The sequence below is a fragment of the Rhodamnia argentea genome, chromosome 4, assembly GCF_020921035.1.
Source record: "Rhodamnia argentea isolate NSW1041297 chromosome 4, ASM2092103v1, whole genome shotgun sequence".
Lineage (NCBI taxonomy): Eukaryota > Viridiplantae > Streptophyta > Magnoliopsida > Myrtales > Myrtaceae > Rhodamnia > Rhodamnia argentea.
This window is the reverse complement of record NC_063153.1, coordinates 1,731,311-1,752,767: the sequence shown is the minus strand read 5'-3', so window position 1 is coordinate 1,752,767 and position 21,457 is coordinate 1,731,311. Positions and strand designations below refer to the sequence as shown.

At 38.8% G+C, this 21,457-nt stretch overlaps 1 long non-coding RNA gene across 1 annotated transcript; it reads left to right on the top strand.

Moving 5' to 3' along the window:
• Nucleotides 1-7,926: 7,926 nt before the first annotated feature.
• Nucleotides 7,927-10,251, top strand: LOC115753847. Its single transcript, XR_004016912.2, has 3 exons — nucleotides 7,927-8,009; nucleotides 9,879-10,044; nucleotides 10,204-10,251. It is a non-coding gene; the product is annotated as an uncharacterized LOC115753847 (long non-coding RNA).
• The last annotated feature ends 11,206 nt before the right edge of the window (nucleotides 10,252-21,457 follow it).

The window sequence follows — 21,457 nt, the reverse complement described above, 5'->3', positions numbered from 1 at the left end:
TTGATGCTGATTGGGCCGGGTCAGCATGTGATCGACGGTCTACGACTAGTTATTGCACCTTTTTTGGTGGTAATTTGGTTACTTGGAGAAGCAAGAAGCGGACTACCATTGCCGGATCTAGTGCGGAGGCAGATTTCCCATTAATCAACTTTTTGATATGATGTGTGATAATCGGGTAGGTATTTATATGCTGGAAATCCGGTTTTTCTTGAGCGAACTAAGCATATAGAAGTTGATTGCCACTTTGTTTGTGATGCTGTGAAGCAGGAGTTGATTGCTACTCCTTACGTTGCCTCTAGAGATCGGCTTGCTGATATCTTCACTAAAGCGTTGTTTCGTCCTGCCTTTGTTGCTGGTTGTTCCAATTTAGCCATGGGTGACCTATATGCTTCAGCTTGAGGGGGAGTGTTACGTTACTTAAGATATAGGGTTTATTTCCGTGTTTTATTTCTTTTAACATAAATAAGGGTATTATGGTCAAATACAATTTCTTGTCAATATAACGATAGGAGTAGGGTTTTTTTGAAATTTACGATCTGTTTTTCCTCCTCTTCTTCTCTTCTTCTTCTTCCTCTTGCTTCTTCTCTCTTGGCTATATTCTACAAATTCTCTAATTAGCATTGTCACATTGGCCTTTTGGCTTTATTATAAATAGATACTTGGGGTCACATTGACTTAACCAAGCATTCAATTCAGTTTTTTTCTCTCAACATGGTATCGTAGTAAGGGCTGAACTAAAACCCTAACCCTAATCTCTTCTCTACTCAAGCGTTCTTTTCTCTCTCTCTTCTTGCCTTCACTCTCTCCCACCGCAGCTCCTTCTCACCTTTTTCTTTGCTCTCTTTCACAGTGTAGGGCAGCACTTATGAGGTGATTCTTTGAATCTTGCTCTAAATCTCACCTCTATGAGAAAAATTAAAGGTTATTTGCAGTTTGCGATAGTTGGTTCATCCTCTTCTACGATTTTTTGGATCTTATTTGAGATTGTTTCTGCCTTGCCGCCGGCCTACAATTATCTTGTTGTGAAGACCAAAATACCGTAGTTCGTGAACTAACATTTTTTTTTTAGATTCTGTGGGAAAAATCAGAATTATTGATTTCTTTTTTAGGTTTTCAAGACCTTTAAAAAAAAAAGATTTTTTTGCCTTACCTTAATTTGATTTGGTTGATTTTTGGAAGACAAATTCAGACTACTACCAGAGGACTTCGTTCCATGTTTTTGGCCTTTATTGGCATGTTTTTCGTGGTTTGATTATTCCTTTCACACTTTTCGAATCGACTTCTAAGACATAATTTCTGAGGGTCGGACTCTACACCTATTGGAGATGGTCGTATAGATTATATTACTTTTGCTACGATCCCTGTGAAGCTTGATGGCACAAATTATTTGATATGGTCTTGATCGACATTTTTGACCATTGCAGGTTGTGGGCATATTGGATATCAACGACACGTTTGCGATGCCGACTACATGAGGTACTACTCAGGAAAAGTGGATCTCGAATGATTCTTTGATATTGTCCGTTTTGCTTAACTTGATGCAGCCACATATTGCAAAAGGATATTTGCTTCTTGATACTGTGGCACAAATTTGGACGGCTGCAAGGGATACTAATGGCTGACTCGGGAATGACGCACAGGTATATGAACTTTGGAAAAGGGTTCATGACACCACTCGGAAAGAGATGACTATATCTCAATATTATGCCGAGCTTCGGAGTTTGTGGCAAGGACTATGATAAAAATTTGAAGTTATTCTATCTCTGCTGTTATTGTGCATAATTCTGGAAATGATTCTGACATAATGGGTTTCATTTACAAGTTTTTCCCAGAGATTTTGTGATGGTGTCCATACGAACACCGTATAAATTGACAAAGGAGGATATTTGGCAGAGGCTAGCTTTTGGGTATGTTCTGATAAATTTAGAGGCTGGGTCCACTTGCCACGGTATTGAATAATTGTTATGGTGTTTACCCATTTTGGAGCTTATTATTTCTTGTTTTCCTGACGAAGCACTTCCAATTTTTAGGACAAGAAGTGGAATTGGTTTCTGTGTTGTCTCGTACGAGGTAACTTTGATCTACTCTAATACTTAAGATAAAAGTTGTCGTATGTTCCTTTCTAAACAGTGGTGTTTTGAGGTGCCCACATCAAAAAGTGTCTTGGTCTTAGTCCATCTCTAGTCAGGTTAGCAGAAAATGAGCTTCTAAGTATGATACGTGGCAATGATCCCAGTACTTGCTTCTCGCAGCTCCTCCATCAGTGAATAATGTTCAAATCATTGGAGAGGTGCCTGAATGGAATAAAATAAAAGGAGTTGGAGACTACTTTGGAGGACGCAAGTGGTCGAGTGTGTTTGAGTGGCTCCATAAGAACATTAACAATGGGTTAGTATAACCATTCTGTTCTTGCATGTGTGTCCATTCTGCTAGACAAATTTTTCAACTACACATCCTTTTAAGTATCTCTATGTTACATTGTATGTTAAATCTGTTACTTCTTGTGTTTTTAGGGTTGAATTCTTAATTTCATTATATCTTCTTCTACGTATGTTTTTTTAGTAGTAGCATTAAAGTCCTTGTCTAGTTATTAAAATATCAAACACGATTAGAAAAATTTGTATTGTGCTCTATTTCCATGAAAGTTTTAGTCACTGCTCGGCATATTTTAAAGTTTGTTATTGAAGTATGCAGAATATTGTGTAAGGACATGCATATGCTCATACTTGTGTTTTTCTATTGAAATTAAGATGGACGACTGGCAAACTGTTCCATAAATAAAGGTCATTGGAATTGTTATTTAATGTTTCAATGCTATAATAATCCCCTTGATGCGCCGTTAGGATTTGGCTTGGGACTAAGCATAAAATTGACTACTGATGGGGAGATGAAAGAGATTTAGAGATTCCAACTCCTGAATTTGGTAGATGCCAATTCATCTAAAGGCGTAAATTGGTTGATGGAAGCCTGGTTTATTGCTGCTTTAACAGTTGCCCACATAAACCTTTAGTGAGTGTTAACGATAAAAGAACAATAGTAATATTTCTGAGAATAAGAGAAGTACTTATAGGCTTAAGATTAAGCCTAGTACAATTACACTTGTATCCCAACATTACATTTATATCCCAACTTGCTAATACTCTAACACTCCCTCTCAAGTTGGAACGTACATATAAAAAAGACCTAACTTATGACAAATATATAAAACTCTTCCACGTCCAAGAGGCTTTGTGAAAATGTTTGCTAGTTGCTTTTCATAACGTGTGCGCACCGATCGTATGTCTCCACAGTTCACCTTTTCTCGAATAAAATGACAATCCACCTCTATATGTTTTGTTTGCTCGTGAAACGCCGGATTACTAGCAATATGAATAGGTGATAGATTATCACAACAGAGAGTAGATGATTCGATCATAGGCAATCCAATCTCAGCTAAAAACATACGAACTCATTGGAGTTCACCTGTAACATTAGCTATAGCATGATACTCGGCCTCTGCATTTGATTGGGAAATAACATACTGCTTCTTACTTTTCTATGACACAAGATTACTACCAAGAAAGACGTAGTATCTCGAAGTAGATAGGTGATCTATAGGGCAACCAGCCCAATCCGTATCAAAATATCCTATCACCTCCAAGGACTCGGGATTAGAATAACTAGATGAAGATGACCCCGATTATGAAACACGTAGTATCTCGAAGTAGATCGATGATCTATATGTATTTCCTCGTGAAAATCACCATGAAGGAATGCATTTTTAACATCAAGCTGATAAAGAGTCCACTGTGATCGAGCAGCTAATAAAATAATGATACGAATAGAAGGAATTTTAGCTATTGGAGAAAATGTCTCATCATAGTCAATACCATAAGTCCGAGTATAGCCCTTTGCCACAAGATGTGCTTTTAAGCACTCAACTGAACCATTTGGATTGTGTTTGACAACAAAGACCTAGCGACAGCCCACTAACTGTTTATTTGCCGGTAACGGAACCAGCTCCCAAGTGTTATTACGATATAATGCAGCAATTTCCTCTTCCATAGCACGAGCCTAACCGGGATGAGTCAAAGCTTCCTGCACACTATTTGGCACGCATACGTATGTAAGGGACGACACAAAGGCAGACATATGAGGACTCATGTTATGATAAGACACAAAGTTAGAAAGAGGATACTGAGACCGAGTACGATGAGCAATAGGAGAACCGGCAAGAGATTGTGGAGGAGGATCAGAAGCCCGTATTGGAGGTGGTGATGGTGGGGCGCTTGCTGGTGGAGAGTTACAATCCCAAATAGAGCGAGGACCGCATGTATAAATCTGAAGAGGAGTCGGTGATGGTGAGCCTGGATCCGATGGAGCAGCATCGGGAGTAACAGACGGTGGTTCCAAATGAGACGTAGGTGCAAAAGGTGGTAGAAGATCGATGGTTAATGGTGCCCGAGGATGAGCATCGCCAAAAAATACTTGATCCTAAAAAAAAAGCCACATCAGCAGAAACATACTTCCAACGATGAGTAGGATTATAACGGACATATCCCTTTTGAGTACGGGAGTAGCCCACGAATATACATTTTTTTGCACTAGGAGATAATTTGTCTATCGGGAGACAAAGAATGAACAAAACAGACAACCAAATATACGAGGGCGAACGGACCATAAAGTACGAGGGCGAACGTACCATAAAGGACGATCGGGATGAAGAAGAGCATAAGGAATAGCTCCTTTCAACACGGAGGACGGAAGACGATTTGACATGCTATAAGTAGTGCATAGCTTCAGAATGATTTAGGCATGTGAAGTAGTAGACAACGAGCAACATCCAACAAATGACGTTCTTATGTTCAAGAACTCCATTTTGTTGTAGAGTGTGAGCGCAAGAACTCTGATGTAAAATACCATGAGATTTTAGAAACGGAATAAAGGTAGAAGAGGAAAAGAACTCACGAGCATTATCGATACGCAAACACTTAATAGAACAATCATACTGAGTTCGGATTTCATTATAAACCTGGCAAAAACAATGAAAAACTTCAGTATGATCTTTTCTTAAATATAACCAAGTTGTACGGGTACAATCATCAATAAAAGTGACAAAATAGTGAAGACTAAATGAAGACTCTCGACTAGGACCCTATACATCGGAGTGAATTAACTCGAATGGATGTGTAGCACGACCCAAAACACGAGGAGGGAAAGAGTCATGATGGTGTTTACTCAACCGATACGTTTCACAATTAAATCGAAGACCTGAACTAGACACGAAATGAAAACGTCGGAGTACGTCTCGCGATGGATGACCAAGGCGGCAATGTAATCGATAAGTGTCATCCACGGCTTTATTCTGAACTGTTGTAGCAGCAGCAATAATTTCAGGGTCTAGGATGTACAATCCACCAGCTTCACGTCCACCACCTATTCGGCGTCCGGTCTTCCGATCCTGAAGAACACACGAAGACAAAAAAGATAATATCGCAATCAAGATCATGAGTAATAGAACAAACTGATAATAAAATAACACTCACCCCACTTACTATAGAACTTCTTCGAGTATCCACAAATCTCGGTAACCCCACATGTCTATCCACCTTCAGAACACAAAATTCAGAGAACCGACACTTCAAAAACATCACATTCAGCCAAAAAACAGCACCACCAAATTCAATGCTCCTTTCGGACACCACAACCATGTGGCAAATTCACCACTGCCAGCACCAAACCAATAAAAAACAGCACTAAATTTCAACCTCAGATCAATGAAATCAGCACAGAATCAGCAATAAACCACCTAGCAACGAAAAAGGCTATTCACAGGGGCCACACCTTCATCGATAACTCACTCACAGCAGCACAATTAGCACACTTAACCCATTCACTAGAGCACTTGACTTACAACAATGAGGTCGCAAGAGAAATTGACCTCAAATTAGGTTGTTGGACCGGGAGATGTCTGCCCTGGGGTCGCATGGTGAGCGACTCAACCTTGGAATCGTCTGGTTTGGGTCACCCGGTCCGGGTGACTTAGGCCCTGCGATCGCTTGGCCGGGTCGCCCGGCCTGGGTAACTCAGGCCTTGGAGTCGCCCGGTGCGGGTGACGCCTCCCCTATGTTGCCCGGTTTGGGCGACTCGGACCTGGGGTCGCCTGGATCGACGACTTCTTCCGACGTGGAGGAGTTTTGTGGTGTTTGCTGGTCTCTCGTGTCAAATCTAGGGTTTAGTTTTTTTTTTTAATTATGCTCTGATACCATGTTAACGATAAAAGAGCAATAATAATATTTCTGAGAATAAGAGAAGTACTTATAGGCTTAAGATTAAGCCTAGTACACTTATACCCTAACATTATATTTATATCCCAACTTGCTAATACTCTAAGAGTGAGAATACTTTGGATAGTTACAACTTCACAACACTTGGAAGAGGCATGTGAAAATCACTGCCTAGCCAAACCTAAATACTATGTTTCCAAAAACTATGTTAACAATTCAAAGCTAGTCTAGCTTTGCGATCATTGTGCATGCTACATTATTCTAGAAATGATTCTGACATAATCTCTTTCATTTGCCTCTTTTTCCCAGAGATCTTGTGATGGTGTCCAGAGGAACATCTGTGCACACACTGACCAAGGAAGATTGGGCAAAGACTAGCTTTTTTCTATGTTTCGACAGATTTTGATGGTGGGTCCACTTGCCACTGTTGTAAATAATTGTTATGATGTTTACTCATTGTGAAGCTTATTATTTCTTCTTTTCTGGATGAAGCACTCACTTATTTTCTGGATGAGAAGTTGAATCGGCTTGTGTGTTGTCTCGTAAAAGTAAGATGAGGTAACTTTGGTCAAGTTTAATACTTAAGAGTAATGTTGTTGTCTGTTCTTCGTCAACAGCTGTGTTTGGAGGTGCCCTCCTCTTATATGGGAAGTGCCTATCTCTAGTCAGACTAGCAGACATAAGCTTCTAAGTATTACCTTCGTAGCTGGTCGATGTGCATGTGTAATTTTTTGGAAACAACCTTCTTTCTTGACTGCCATGCTGGTATTTCCTCAGTGGAGCTAATGTTGATCTACACCATTCTGTTGGATCCATTTCTAATGCTTTTAACTTGATTAAATTTCAGCTCCCGCCAAAGTGGCACAACTGAAATTAATTGGTGATTTGAGAGAGAATTGTAAGATTACAGTTCCAGTAGGGTGCAATGGTTCAAAACAAGTTCTTCAATTATGATGGTCTAGAAGAGTTGAGCGCTTGAAAAACTGCCAAGGTAATTTGCATGCGTAGATTGCTTGTGTTTCATATTCTTAAGTCTTTGGAGAACTGCACTAGTTTACCTACTTCGTTAAGAAAAAAGCTTGGTCGCTGTGTAATTTGCAACTTTTGGTAAGACCTACTTTGGCACTGCCTTTGTTGTTCGATTACTATTTTATCTCCGTTGACCTGGTTCTTCGTTGACCTCAAGTAATGATTTGGAATTGGTGATTTATGCGTCCCCGCGTACTGGAAGTGTCGTGTTTGTCCTTGTCTAGTTATTATAATAGACATGACAGAAATTTGCACCGATGCATTGACATGCATGATGAATGGGATATACTTAACTCTGGTTCTCTTCGCTTTAAATAACTTCTGTTCGAGTGTTCTCATGCAAATGGGATGGTCAGTCTCGAAGTAGCCACCGTGAAGATAGATCGATGAACCATCTTTTCAGTGTTTTTCTTGAGGGTGTCAAAATTAAATCAGTAGTATTATTGCCATAAAGTCCCTACATATAGATAAAAAGGTTCTATAATGCACTTAAAGTGTGGTTACGACGTATTTTGACAGAGCTATTAGAGCTATTGCCTCAACTTTTTTTCCTCCAGAAATGTTTTACTGTATCTTAGTATGCTTATTTGATGTTTTATATATTTGAAGGATGGAGATGAGGGTGGAACATCTGTTCTTAATTTGAGACTTGTGAATATTAGCTTGGATGCTGTGTCTACTGATCTTCATAGGTATTTCCAGACCACTGTACAGGTAATATAACGTTCTCATCAGTGTTTTGTCCCTTGGTATGAGAATATCCACCAGGCTGTAGACAGAGTCAGCTAATCCCTTTCGTTGTCAACGCAGCCAAGTGATACGGAACCAAAGTGGTCAGGAACATCCTTTGCAACAATTCTTAGAAGATATCACGCAGAGTATGATGACACAGCTGACTGCATGCTAAAGTCAGATACTCATACATTCTGCTGCAGGTTATATTTTCTCACAGCTACATTACTTTCCACTCAGAGAACATTTTACCTTTACGTTTTCTAATTTACAACAGTACTTGAATAATTCAAAGATCATTTATATATTTATTTCGTGGAGTATTTCGTTTGGCTTGTAGGAGCGACTATACAGCAAAAGTGCTTCTCAACAGTACTACTCTCAATAAGGTACTTTTTTTTTTATTTTTACTTTCATTTTTTAAATTAAGTAATCTAGTTTTATATCATCCGCATCTGCTTAAGTTGGAAGCTGCCTCTTTTGTGCATCCATAGATTACTACAACTTTCTTCCTGGAGATTCATATGCATGTTATGGTTCTGGTCGGGAGACTTTATGATCTCTAATACCCAGTGTGATAAAGGTGAGAGGACTATTCTTCGTATAGTCTTTCTTTTACGCAACACATATAAAGTGTTTTGGTGGGTTATATCTTCTTAACTTTTATCCTTTTATGTACGATGTAGGTTACTCCCATGAAAAATGTGGTTGTAGAGCTTAATGGTGTCGTGGTTACTCATGCCTTGATTACCATACATGAATTGTGCATTGGATGTGCACAGCATTGTACATGGTGAGCCCCATCACGCCCCTTACATTTATTCTTGACAGTTCCCCAGTTGTAGATTAAGAAAGATTGTGCAGGTACGCCATGCGGCCTTTCTGCAAAGCAAAAGCACACCCACTACTTCCACCTGGTTTTGCATCAATTTTTGATGATATGGCTTCATCATCACTTGACGTCTTCTTTGATCCATCCCACGGTTTGATGAAGCTTCCAGGCTTCACATCGGTACTTCATTTTAACTCCATCTGTCATTGTTTATCTAGATATGCTACTTGATTCTCATCAATACCGATGAAGAATATTTCAAGCCTTCTTCAGGAGGATATAATTTTCTGGTGGGGAAGCAGTCCAAAAGGGGTAAACTAGCTAAAGTGGCATAGATTAAAGTTATCAGACCCAAGTACTGTGTGCCCTGTATATAAATATTAGGGGCAACTCAGTTGCATTTATTTTGATTAGCTTGTGTGTTGCATAATGGACGTGACGGAAATTGCACCAATGCAGAGACATGCATGATGAATGGGATATGCTTAACTTTGATTCTCTTCGCTTAAATAACTTCTGTTTGAGCATTCTCTTGCAAATGGGATGGTCAGTCTCAAAGTAACCACTGTGAAGACAGATCAATGAACCATGTTTTCAGTGTTTTTCTTGAGCGTTTCCAAATTTAGATCAGTACTATTATTGCCATAAAGACCCTACATATACATAAAAGCTTCTATAACGCACTTAAAGTGTGGTTACTAAATATTTTGAATGAGCTATTAGAGCTGTTGCCACAACTTTTTTTTCCTCCAGAAGTGTTTTACCATATCTTAGTGTGGTTATTTGTTGTTTTGTATAATTGGAGGATGGAGATGGAGGGTGGAACATCTGTTTTTACATCTGTTCTTAATTCAGGACTTGTGATTATTAGCTTGGATGCTGAGTCTACTAATCTTCATAGGTATTTCCGGACCACTGTACAGGTAATATAACATTTTCATCCGTGTTTTTTCCCTTGGTATGATAATATCCACCAGGCTGTAGACAGAGTCAGTTAATTCCTTTCCTTGTCAACGCAGTCAGTAGATATGGAACCAAAGTGGTCAGGAACATTCTTTGCAGCAATTCTTAGAAGACATCACGCAGAGTATGATGACACAGCACTGCATGCTGAAAGATGTCCTTGTCCTAAGCTCCTCCACTTCAAACGTTAAACAAGTCAGATATTCATCCATTCTGCTGGAGGTTATATTTTCTCACAGCTACATTACTTTCCACTCAGAGAACATTTTACCTTTATGTCTTACAACAGTATTTGAATAATTCAACAATCATTTATATGTTTACTTCCTGGAGTATTTTGTTCGGCTTATAGTGCAGTCTGACATCACTGTGTTTGTACAGCCAGTTGGTTTGAACATAGATGGGGAGACACTAATGAGAATTGGCGCTTCTTTTGGATCATCTCTTATCTCAACAGTCCTACTTTGATCATTTGGACATTTACCCAATAAAGGTGCTGTGCTCTCTCTCTCTCTCTCTCTCTCTCTCTCTCTCTCTTTTATTATTATTTTTTTATATATTAAGTAATCTAGCTTTAAAGCATCCGCATCTGCTTATATTGGTAGCTGCCTCTTTTGTGCATCCATGGATTACTACAACTTTCTTCCTGGAGATTATATTCATGTTATGGTTCTTGTCGGGAGACTAGCAGACATGAGCTTCTATGGTCGATGTGCATGTGTAAATTTTTGAAAACAACCTTCTTTCTTGACCGCCATGCTGGTATTTTCTCAGTGGAGCTAATGTTGATCTACACCATTCTGTCGGATCCATTTCGTTAAAGATAACAATAGAGTTTGTGCAAAATGAGACATGCCGAATTTGTGGTAGACAGCATGGTAATGTGCCATGCAGAACTCGGACTGGAGCTCGCTTTAGATGTGGTCAGTAGGACCACATGGCACGGGACTGCCCTCTGTGAGTCCCACTACTTGCACCAGATGAACGTCTGAATCGGGGTGGACACCAGCTCAAGGTCGATTGTATGTGATAACCAAGAAGGGGTAGAGGCTATTAAGACCTTATCAAGTGCAATCTTAGTACACGATAAGAGTGCCCATGTCTTATTTGATACCGGTGCCGCACATTCATTCAAGTCTGAACAATTCGCATGACTAGCTAGATTACAACTAAACCGCTTGAAACACTCCTTAGTGTTTCTACTCTCTCTTAGGAAAAGTCCTTCTATCTACACTAATATGTAAGGGGTGTAGAGTTATCATCATCGGGAGAGAACAAGTGGCGGACTTTTTGTATTAGCTATGTATGATTATGACGTTATTCTAGGTATGGATTGGCTTAGTGTGCAACGAGCCAAGGTAATCTGTTATGAGAAAGCCTTCAATACCTCTTGTACGGCACTAGAAGCATGCCAACTTCTTGGGGATGTGTCAAGGATATTTAGCAACCGTAGTAGACAAGTCTAGTGAAGAGTTAAAATTGGAAGATATCTCTATTGTATGAGAGTTTCCAGATGTCTTCTAAAAGAGTTACCAAGGTTGCTTCGGGAGCGAGAAATATAGTTCGTTATTGAGCTAGCTCTAGGGACACAACCTATTTCCAGCGCTCCCTACTGTTTGTCTCTAATGGGGCTTAAAGAATTAAAGGTTCGGTGACAAGAATTACTCGATAAGAGTTTTATCCGACCAAGGGCATCACCTTGGGGAGCACTTATATTCGTGAAGAAGAAAGATGGCATTGAGTCTTTGTATTAACTATCAGCAATTGAATCGGGTAACTATTAAGAATAAGTACCCATTACCCGAAATCGACGACTTGTTCGATCAATTACAAGGAGCGTCGGTGTTATCCAAGATAGATTTGGGGTTTGGTTATCATTAACTAAGAATCAGACACGAGGATATTCCAAAGACCACTTTCCGAACTCGATATGGTCATTATAAGTTCCTAGTAATGCCTTTTGGTCTTATTGATGCCCCTGCAGCCTTCATGGATTTAATGAATCGAGTGCTGAAGCTATTGGAGCATTTTATTATAGTTTTCATCGACGACATCTTGGTATACTCAAAAACCCAATGACCATGAATAACATCCGAGAATGGTATTACAAACACTTTGAGAACATAAGTTATATGCCAAATTCAACAAATATGAATTTTGGCTAAATCGCGTGGTATTCTTAGGCCACATTGTGGCACATGGAGGGATATCGGTAAATCCAACGAAGGTGGAAGCGGTAACTAAGGGTCCATATGGTAACGTTTCAGAAAATCGGGTAACTATTAAGAATAAGTACCCATTACCCGTAATCGACGACTTGTTCGATCAATTACAAGGAGCGTCGGTGTTATCCAAGATAGATTTGGGGTTTGGTTATCATTAACTAAGAATCAGACACGAGGATATTCCAAAGACCACTTTCCGAACTCGATATGGTCATTATAAGTTCCTAGTAATGCCTTTTGGTCTTATTGATGCCCCTGCAGCCTTCATGGATTTAATGAATCGAGTGCTGAAGCTATTGGAGCATTTTATTATAGTTTTCATCGACGACATCTTGGTATACTCAAAAACCCAATGACCATGAATAACATCCGAGAATGGTATTACAAACACTTTGAGAACATAAGTTATATGCCAAATTCAACAAATATGAATTTTGGCTAAATCGCGTGGTATTCTTAGGCCACATTGTGGCACATGGAGGGATATCGGTAAATCCAACGAAGGTGGAAGCGGTAACTAAGGGTCCATATGGTAACGTTTCGAGAAAAAGTGTTTTGTTCCTAAAGTGTTCTAAGAACACTTTGGGAATAGAAATGCGTATGGTAAAAAAGTGTTTCCAAAGTGTTCCGGGAACACTTTTGAGAAACAGACACTTTTGGAATAGAAACAAGAAACAAGAAAAACTTGTTTCTGTGTTCCTGAAACACTTTTTGGGAACACATTTGGAACATTTTTTTAGAAACAATTGGGAACAATTTTGTTTTAGAACACACTTTTTTCTCTTTTGTTCTTGCATGATGTTGACACTTGATTCTTGATCATTTTATTTTAAAAAATTAATTAAAAATATGAAAAAATTCATAAAAATTACAAAACAACCTTGGAAGCTTTGGCCTAGCCTTAGCAACCAATTTTGAACAAAAAATATTTTTGTAATATTTGACATTTTGCAGATTTATTTTAATTATAAAAATAGCCGAAAATAAGGAAAAATGTGGTCAGAAAAATGTGCAAAAATAGTCCATATTCTTATTTTAATTCCCTTTTCATTTTCGTCTCTTAAATTTAAAAAAATTCAGTTTGGGACCACATGCCTCTTCATTGAACATAATCCTAAATTGACTAAAAGATTTCATTTTAAATCATTTTAGCCAAAATTTTTACTTTTAGAGTCATCATGAGATTTTGATACATTGCATCTCATTTCAGTCCTCATGTTTGGAAAAATTGCACAATTGGACTAAAATGACCTAATGCACAAATATTTTTCATTTTAGTCCCCGGTTTCACTCAAAGTGTAATTAATATTTTTCTAGGTTCCCCGTTTAAAGGTAATCATTTTTTAACTACTTGGGAACATTTACGTGTAACTCATAATTGTAATTTTTCCTATCTTATAGAAAACATATTTGATGTTCTCATTGTCTAATTCCAATTCGTATTCTCTTTCAGTTTTTTTTTTTTAGTTGATCTCGTCCATATCATCATTTGATAAATCGTGCATAAATTACATATATTGGTCTAATTTGATTTAGTAAATTGAACAAATGCGATTGAATTTGATTTAGTAAGTTAAAAAGATAAAGACATTTTAATTTTAATATATATAGTCCCCTTAAATGAAAAAAATTAGGAGCAATTTTTTTGTAGTGCGCTTACCAAACGTGTTTCTGTTCTTTTTTATTCTGGGAATATATTTTTTTTGCAGTTACCAAACGCGTTTTTGTTCCCAAAAATCGTTGTTGGGAACAAAAACAGAAAAAAATATTTATGTTCTAAAAGTTGTTCCGGGAACAGAAACGTTACCATACGTAGCCTAACCGGCCAAGACCAATGACAGTAATAGAAGTTGGAAGTTTCTTGGGTATGGTTGGATACACAAATTTAACAAAAAAGATGTCAAGCTTAAATGGACTAACAAATGTGAGCAAAGCTTTCAAGAACTTAAACAGAGGCTAACAACTACACCCGTCCTAACTACACTAGAAGGATTGGGAGGCTTCGCTATTTATAGTGATGCATCCCGTAAAGGACTGTTCTAATGCAGCATGGCAAAGTAGTCACTTACGCCTCCAAACGACTAAAATCATATGAGTTGAACTATCCGACTCATGACCTAGAACTTGCAACTATTATCTTTGCCTTGAAAATTTGGAGACATTATCTATATGAAGAGAAGTTCGAGATCTACACCGACCATCAAAGCTTAAAGTACCTATTCCGCCAAAGGGAGTTGAATATGAAACAACGACGTTGAATGGAATTATTAAAATATTATGACTACGAGATACTATATGGCTCAAGAAAAGCAAACAGAGTCATAGATGCTCTTAGTCAGAAGTCGGCCACTGCACACATGATGGTCAAAGAGTGGACCCTCCCGGAGAAAATTTGAGATACAAAATTTAAGTTCGAAGTAGGGCAACTTTCCAGCCTGATCGCCACCCTTCGAATTGACCCAGAAATAATACAAAGGATTAAGGCAAGACAATAAGATGACCCCGAGATAGCCAGATTTCGAGAAGAAGCTCTAAATGGAGAGAAACCAGACTTCCAAGTATCTAGTGATGGAGCCTTGAAGTTCCGTGGGCGTTTCAAGGGTCCTAACAATGAAAAATTGAAGGAAGAAATTTTATCGGAAACCCATTGGAATAATTACAGCATCCACCCAAGAAACACAAAGATGTACCAGAATCTTCGACAATAGTATTGGTGGAACAGAATGAAAATGAATATTTTTAAACATGCTGCAAAATACTTGATGTGCCAACAAGTCAAAGCTCAACATTGTAAGCCTAACGGAACACTAGAACCGTTAGGAATTCCAGAATGGAAGTGGGAGCATGTGACCACGGACTTCATTCAAGGACCGCCAATGACTCAACGAGATCACAACTTCGTTTGGGTAATTGTTGATCGTCTTACCAAGTTTGCCCACTTTTGCTTGTTTGGACCGATTTCAATGGAGAAATATGCAGAGCTATACGTTCAATCTATAGTGCGATTACATGGAGCTCCTATATTGATCCCTTCTGATCTAGGTTCGAGGTTTAGATCCGCTTTCTGGTGGAGTCTGCAAGAGGCATTGGGAACAAAGCTACAATACAAGACGGCATATCACCCACAAATCGATCATCGGTCAGAAAGGACCTTCATATCTTGGAAGATATGTTGCGAGCATGTTCTATCGATTTCAAAAGCAATTGGGATAAACATTTGCATCACATGGAATTTGCCTACAATAATAGTTATCAGCAAAGTATCGGAATGAGAAGCATTGTATGGAAGAGCCTGTCGAACTCCAATTTGTTGGAACGAAGTTGGCAAGAGGCAATTAAATGGACCCGAACTAGTTCAAATAACAACCGATGCGGTAGCAATAATATGAGATCAACTTAAGATGGCTCAGAGTCGGTAGAAAAGCTATGCTGATTGAAGAAGGAAACCATTAGAGTTCAGCATAGGCGATCATGTATTCCTCAAGATTTTCCCTATCGTAGCCGTGTCATGCTTTGGCCAGAGAGGAAAGTTGAACCCGAGATTCATAGGGCCCTTTCAAATCCTAGAGAGGATAGGAAACCTAGCTTATCGCTTGGCCTTACCAACGAAACTTTTCAAAATCTACGACGTATTCCACGTATCTATTCTAAAAAAGTATGAACCCGATCCAACTCATGTATTGAATTTTGAGACAATTGACATAGACGAAAGTAGTGCAAATTTTAGATTGAAGGGAATGAGTACTAAAGCATATGACAATTCCTTTACTCAAAGTTCTATGGCAACCGCATGGCGTGGAAGAGGCTACTTGGTAAAGTGAGGATATAATGAAGAAGAAGAACCCACACATATTTGGTAACCTAGGTACGTTCAAATTTTAAGGATGAAATTTCTTAAGGGGAGAAGAGTTGTGACATCCCGTATTTTTCCACGTTAGAAATAAATAAACAGAAGAATTTCTCTTAACTTGTTCTTTAAGACACATGAAAACTCTTCACTATTTTCGAGAAAGATATTTGCACGCTTTTAGAGAAAGATATTTGCAGGATTTTCAAGAAAGATACTATAAATCTTTGTATGATTTTCGAGAAAGATATTTACACAATTTTCGAGAAAGATATTTCTAAATTTTTGCACGGTTTATGAGAAAGATATATTGAGAGCACGATTTCCAAGAAAGGTATTTATAAATCAAAGTACCATTTTCAAGGTTAGTAGCTCACCTCTTCTCAGCTCACGCCACCCTTTCTACTCTCTTTCTCACATGCCTACTCTCTCTGTCTCCCCTTCGGCACGCCAACCTCTCTCCTTTTCACCCCATTGAATTGTCGCGTATTGTTGCCACCACCTTGTGCCGCCTCGTGCCACATTGTCTTCTTGCTGCACAACGTAGGACATCGTAGTTCGAGCAACAGGTAAATGGGATTATTAGATGTAATACGGTAATGTTCGTTTGTTACTTAAATGAAGTATTGTATTAGATTGATATGAATTGTTTGCATTTCGTGTGCAACACGAATGTTATTGCATCAAGCAACAACGATATTTTCTTGCATTAAAATGATTTGATGCATGCACCTACAAGAATGTGTTTATGCAGATCATCGGAGGAACGACGTATGGCCCGGATAAGCAATTATGTCTTGAATAGGCAAATGTTCCCTTAAAGTCTCAAGGGTTCATATTGTGGGTATATTGAGTCGTTGTTCTCGTGAATGTGATTATATGATACGTTCACCTTTTGATGACGTTGAACCCACAAGTGAGCATTTCTAGGGATACAACTTACTAACTATGGCCCGGATAATCAAATATTAATGGCCCGGATAGGCATGAAAATTGGCTAGCCAGGAATGACCGTTTGATGTGAGTTGCATTAATGATATGTTCATGGCATTTGAACAAAATTTAGGTGGTAGACCCTACGCAAATTCATGTTCATATTTATAATAGATCACATGATAGCTTTGTTGAGTATAAAGCTAATATTCTTGCTTTAGGCCTAGTAATTTCATTTACTGGATCGCTTGCTTATTCCTTTATTTTTCAGGAAATTGATGGAACCACCACGAGCTCCTCTGTTTAGCCAAACCACCCATATGTATATATACCCGAGCGACGCCGTTGATGTAGAGCCTTGAGATGTGGGTGATGGTAGTTGAGAGAGATAGAGTGAGTGAGTAGTTAGCCTTTTTTGTATTTTATTTAGAGAGTAGTAAATGGGAGGTCATATGGTGATGTAAGATATATTATGCATATATTAGATTATGTGTGTTTATCTATGGAGATTGCTATATCTACTATTTCAATATGCCCACTGTTAAAAATAAAGGTTGGCGTAAAATAAGGAAAACGGTTAAAAATAAATAAATAAGGTGATAAGGGGAAAGGTCCTAGGGTCATTACATTAGCCTTGGCCAAACCCTCGTTGTGAAATTGCCAATATACCCTCAATCGGTTGTGCCAAATGACTAACATGTTCTTAATTACCAAATTACCTTTTTGCCCCTATATTATTATTCATATAAGATAAAAGCATTAATGGTTGAGTTGATCGTGGACCCCACCTCATAAATGCCCATCACTCTCACCATTAATTCTTTCTCTCTTTTCTCTCTCTCCTTCCCTCATCTCATCCCCCGACCGAACTTCATTTTCTCCACTCCCTCAATTATTTTTGTGCGGCAACCCCCGACCACCACTACCTCATTGCCACCTTCTCCTCCTCTCCGCTACCACAACCAGCTACCAAGCCTCGCCGATCACCGTCCTCTATCCCCCATACCGAGCCGACCCGAGAACCACCCGTGTGTTGCAACCCACTGAACCCTACTGTTCGTTGTCGCTACACATGTCGTAAACCGCCACATCACCCACGACCCTCCGCCCTATGTCCACCAAGCCATAGCCCGATGTTTGTCTAAGCCTAATCGCCCGAGACTCGCGAGTCGTCGTGCCGTACACCACTTACCATCTACAAGCCACATGCCATCGAGTAACCCGCCGTGAGTCATTACCACCGCTACCGCCGCACTCGCCGCCGAACAATTTGTTGTGAGTTAACCCATAATCTCCGATTAGGACGTTAATTACGTTTATGAGATAGATTAATTAGTGTTAATTATGGATTAATTTAGTTAATCGTGATCGGGTTAGATCGGTGACTATGGTTAAGTTAGTTGATCACGGTTAGTTTAAGTCAACCTTGGCTAGTTAAAGTAATCGTAGTTACTTTTAGTTAATTGTAGTTACTTTTCATTAACCGTAATTACTTTATGACCAACCATAGTTAATCTATTTAATTCCCGTTAATTTAATTAATCGTGGTTGATATATTTTCCTGAAGTCGAGTTGATTGAATATTAATGTGCTAATTAATCGGAGTCAAGTTAATTAATTAAGGTGTGTTAGCTAATTAAAACCGGGTTAATTAATTAAAGTAGACTTTAATTAATTATGATTGGACTAATTAATTATACTGGGGTTAATTAATCACGATTCTAGTTATGCTAATTAACCCGAGTTGGATTAATTAATTAATTATTATTGAGTGATTGTATGATGAATGATAGGTCTCTTGACATTATGATTATGATTAAGACAAATAATCACCCTAAATAACATGCAAAGTCCGGTAGATAAGGTTTGTTCATGTAATCGTGTGTGAGTATCCCATTGCATTTTTGTAAGCATAAAAATGGCATTGAGTCGAGTTTTGAGTACGACCATGAATGCATTGGACTAAATGCATAGATATAAACCGGCTTGATTGGCTAGTATGCTCGCGGGGTCACATGATGGATGCCTGATATGTTTGTACCGGTGGGAGTTCGGAATCACGAGATTTATTGGATGCTTGATATTTTTATGCCGATGGGAGTTCGGAATCACATGACTTATTGGATGCATGACGGTCGTGCCATGCGGGAATTTGGAATAACATGGCTAATCGGATGTCGGTTGTGGTAAGTTGCGGACCGATACTCCTTACAAGAATGCTTGATATGTCCATGCCGGTGAGAGTTCGGAATTACATGGCTTATCGATTGCCGTGTCCAAGTGGTCACTAATAACCGAAACACATGTGATGCATTATGCCCGAATTATGATGAATGTTCTGGTTGTGTGCCTTGAATATGTGCTATTGATTGCCGTGATATGTATTGCATAATGTGTGGATCAAGGCATGGTAAGATTGCTTGTGATTGATGGTTGATTATTGGGTTACACCCGATCATGTGGTAGTTAAAGCGTTGTGAGAGTCGCTCGCTATTGATCCGTTATCGATACCTGTCCTACATGTTTAGACCACATGAGCGAATCGATGCCCTACTTGGATTGAGGCGTTGACTCACGTACGTTTTATGTCTCACACGTTATTGCAACCATTTTTCGGGCCCTTAGCTATGGAGTAGCGGTTTACTAGATCTAAGTAGAGGACGAGGACGTTAGTCTCTTTTTAGAGTAGCTTTGAGTGATGTTAACGCCGACCCCGCACCGGCATCTTTTGTGTGGCATAGGAAGTGGCCCTAAGGGAGGGCTTGTGTGTATATACTTCCTAGGGTTAACGATATATATAAATAAAAATGACCTTTTGCTGATGTCATGATTGGGTTGCCTGCTGTTCTATCCCCGTTGTTTATATTATTGTCTAGGGAAGTAGAGCGTTCCACATGCACTTAAATAAAAGATAAAAAGAATGCATCAATGACGTGCCCGTGACGTCGTTCTTTTATGACTTGAGGCATTTTAGCAGAGTTATTGTTGCTTAGGGATCGGGGCGTAACATGGATAATAAGTTCCTTCTTTCAAGTGCATTTCGAGGAACTTTATTTCATTTTTAGCAATGATCACTTTCTTCCGGGAAAGCATAATGCTATGCTTTTGGACAATTTCAACAAACCGAGAAAAGAACTTATAGTGAGACTCTTTATCACTATAGAGAAGGATGTCATTAATGTAAATTTGAGCGTTTGCTAAAGTTGGCTAAAAGATTTTGCACATAGCTTTTTGGAAAAGGGAATGAGTAATTTTAAGTCCAAAAGGGATAACTGTCCACTAAAAGTGCTAGTCGGGAATACGTAATCCAATTTTCGTACGATCTTCAAGATGGATGTCGGGAAAAGTACACTAAAAGTGCTATAACTTGTGTACGACGTTCACTTGAGTGCCATAACTTTCAAACATTCACTTAATTGCCATAACTTTAAAAAATCGTTCACTTGAGTGTTTGATCGGAGCAAAATCGTTCACTTGAGTGCTACAAGAACTTTTTTGGCATGCCACGTCATCTTTTGGCAAGCCACGTCGACCTTTCCGACGTACCACGTCAACTTTTCCGATGTCCACGTCAACATGGCACTTAAGTGAACGATTTTTTTAAAGTTATGGCACTTAAGTGAACGTTTTGAAAGTTATGGCACTTCTAGTGTATTTTTCCCATGTATGCCTAATTGCCAAAATCCCGCTTTAAGATCATATATGGCAAGGATAAGAAAAAGGGATTTTTTATGACATAGAGGGAATTTATCATCTTGGAGAAACTGGTTCAAAAGCTGGTAATTAATCCCCAATCGGAGCTTACCACGGTTTGACTCTGCTAATTTGTTGACATAAAAGGCTTCACAAGCCCATTGAGAATGAAAGCGTTCTATGAGACCCTAAGCGAGCAATTCGGTGCATTCTTGTTGAGCAAGGGTAAGATGTTCTGGATTCATGCTAGAATGACTGGCTCTTATAGGATTAATATCGTCATTCTTTATGAATGGAAGTCTCACAAAGAAGTTTGGATTTTTCCAGAGGGGGTAAGGATAGGTTTGGGAGAATTGTGAGTGAGATTCAGAACAATAGGATAAAAGACTTTGGCTGATGGGATGAAGGATTTTTGGCTGGATGATAAAAAGTCTTTGGATGTCCACATACTTTCGAAATTGATCTTTGAATTGTAAGTAATTCCGAGTTGTAGAAGTTGGGCAAGAATATCCCACCCAATGATAAGATCCTTATCGATGGAATTGCATCTAAGAATTTTTGTGATGATAGCACACTGGAGGAAGATCTAGAGTGTGACCGGTTTACTAGGTAATTGGTTGTGAAAGTATCACTAGAAGTAAAATTGAAATACCTTGCGTAAGATGTCCGGAATTCTTCCGAGAGTACTTTAACATCCATAAGGGATGCTGCTACTCCAGTGTCTATAAAAGCTATCATATGAATGGGTATATCATTCTTAGAAGTGAATATTTGGATAGGATAAGGAAAATGGAAAACAAAGTATTGAATGTGGAAAGAATCAGAGAGAGTTGAGAAAGAAGGCAAAGATGTCGCCTGGAGATTGATAATCTAAATCAGAAGAATAGGCTTTTATGGCACATAGGTTTTTAGGCAATGGTTCATCATCAATGGAAAA